Here is a 2,554-nt window from a genome sequence, read left to right as displayed (position 1 = left end):
CACTCATCCAACTGTTCAATGTTTCAGGACATTTTGCGCAGTTTAAGCTCCTTGTTAGAGAACAGCAATGGCAAAATTCACAACAGGTGTTTGAGCCATGAATCGCCCAATAAATTTCAGGGTTCCATTAGAATTGGTATTACACCGTCCTCCTCCTGATTACGTTCACATTTCGACATCATGAGACTAAGACGACACCTAACAATTGATCAGCAGGACCGCAGCATTGCTAGGCGTCAAGCAGGATCTTCTCAGATGGAAGCGACCACTGCTTAGAGTGTCACCAGCAGGTTGTACAGAGAGACTGGAAGAGTCACAGAAAGGCAGAGAAGTAAACGTCCTTTGGCCACATCCCACACCGATGACTGCTTCATTATTAACAATGCACTGCGGAGCCAGATGATGAATGCCGAACAACTCCAGGCACAGAGAAAGCTGAGAGGCACCCAAGTGTCACGTCAGACCATTCAAACCGCTTACATCAGCATGGCCTGCATGCTAGACGACCTGCAAGGTACCTGACCGCACCACTAGAGATGAGCAAACCTCAGGCTCTGGGTTCAAGCTTGGAAAATGACGTGAAAATCCACATGGTGAGTTGAGCGGTACTTGCATTGTCCTCCTAGATTTGATTGTCAGTCTCAAATTAGGCTTTCATTCAGCGTAGTGAGATGTTTTGTTCCTGGAGAATTAATAAATTAAAAAAAAAAATCACCACCCACCCACCTCCAGATCTGTCTTGCTATGGGCCTAAAGCAAACATTTCCAGAGGTGGGTGAGCAGTGTTCTCCATTAACAAAACATCTCAGTACGCTGAAATAAAGCCTCATTTGAGACAGACAAACACTTCCAGCAGGACAATTCAGGTAATCACTCAAAGCAGCACGGCGCACAACTCACCACGTGGATTTCCACATCACTTCCCGAAACCTGACGCGACATCTACACTGTGTGAGGGACCACTGGACCTCAGTGCTGGTCACTGATGAAAGTCAATTCACGCTGAGCAGAAATGGTCACCAACAATGTTGGAGACGTCAGCAGTGGCTGATGCACAGCACTCTCCTTGTCTCCAGACAAGTCTTTTGTGGTCATAGGCCAGAATCACACTTGCTAGTGCCTCGCGTGTAACTCGCACGAGTCTCTCATGGTAGAACCCAGCATGGCCGCACACTATGCATACAGGAGCGTCTGAGCTGCATAGAGATACATGCAACCGACCCGCTCCTGTCAGGAGAGTGTGCGGCCAAACCGGGTTCTACCATGAGAGACTCGCGCGAGTTACACGTGAGGCACTAGCAAGTGTGATTCTGGCCTTAGAGTGGGCCGGTGTGTCTAGTCAGTACACAACAGCCCTACACTGTGTGACTGGTAGTGACCACTCCTACTACTGGAATAACATCATTAATCCAGTCATTGTGCCTCTGTATGAACAACAGCGGGTTAATCTCTTCTTCATGGAGGACAATCCTCCAGCTCATTAAGGAACGGCTGCTGGAGACTGGGGGACCTCAAATGGAGCGGCTGCACTTTCTCCAGACCTGAATCCCATAGAAAACCTATGGAATCATTGGAGTTGCCGTGTAGAGGCCATAACTCTGTACCCCAGAACCTCAATGACCTGAGGGCCACCCTTCAAGAAGAGTGGGATGCCGGCCTCTGGAGACAATAACTCCACTTGGTGACCAGCAGGAGGCGTCATTATCAACTGTAATTGATGCTTAATGGCCACATTACAAGTTAATGAGACACTGACATTTTGGGAAGGGTGTAGTATATCCAGCACTTGTGTTGGCTATTGTTTTAATAAATTGTGTGAGATGAGGAAATCCCTCTTGCAGGCTTGCACTTAAATCCCCGACTGTCATGATAAAATATTTCTGTAGCGTTAACTTTTTACATAAATTTCACCCAAAAGCCAAAACTCCCTAGCTTAGTAATGTATAGGATGCCACAAAATAATTATAAATTTGTCAACTACTTTGGCTGCACCCGTCCTTCTTGTACATTTCTAAAAGTTGTCAGTGCTGGATAAGAATCAGAAAAATGACAAAAAGTAGTACTTTTTTTTTTAAGCAACCATGAGTTCAATAAAAAATTTGCTAAATATTCCATGACCAGTTTGAAGAATCTGCCGCTATATGTCAACATGGTGTCATAACGCAGGGAGATTTACTGGAAGAAATATGCAAAAAAAAAACTCACTGCCTGAGAAATTGTAAACATTTTCTAAGATCTTACATCTACAGCGATGGTAAAGGGAATAGGTTAACAGAAAATGACATTGTTTAAATGAAATTAAAAAAATAATACATTTTCCAAATCACTTAGAAAATTGCATGATTTTTTTTGTAGGTCTTTCACTTGACTCATACTTTCTGTTCTGTGTAGATTTTAACGGTCATAATTATCATGGACAGAATTACAATGTCTAACAACATCTCTATATACAGTAGATAAAGGATCCATCATTCACAATAGATGTCACAGCTCACCTCCTCCTGTATGACTGATAATAGCACTATATACAGTAGATAACAAGATCCACCATTCA

The sequence above is a fragment of the Anomaloglossus baeobatrachus genome, chromosome 3, assembly GCF_048569485.1.
Source record: "Anomaloglossus baeobatrachus isolate aAnoBae1 chromosome 3, aAnoBae1.hap1, whole genome shotgun sequence".
NCBI lineage: Eukaryota > Metazoa > Chordata > Amphibia > Anura > Aromobatidae > Anomaloglossus > Anomaloglossus baeobatrachus.
The sequence above is the reverse complement of the archived record's forward strand: the minus strand, read 5'-3'. Positions refer to the sequence as shown.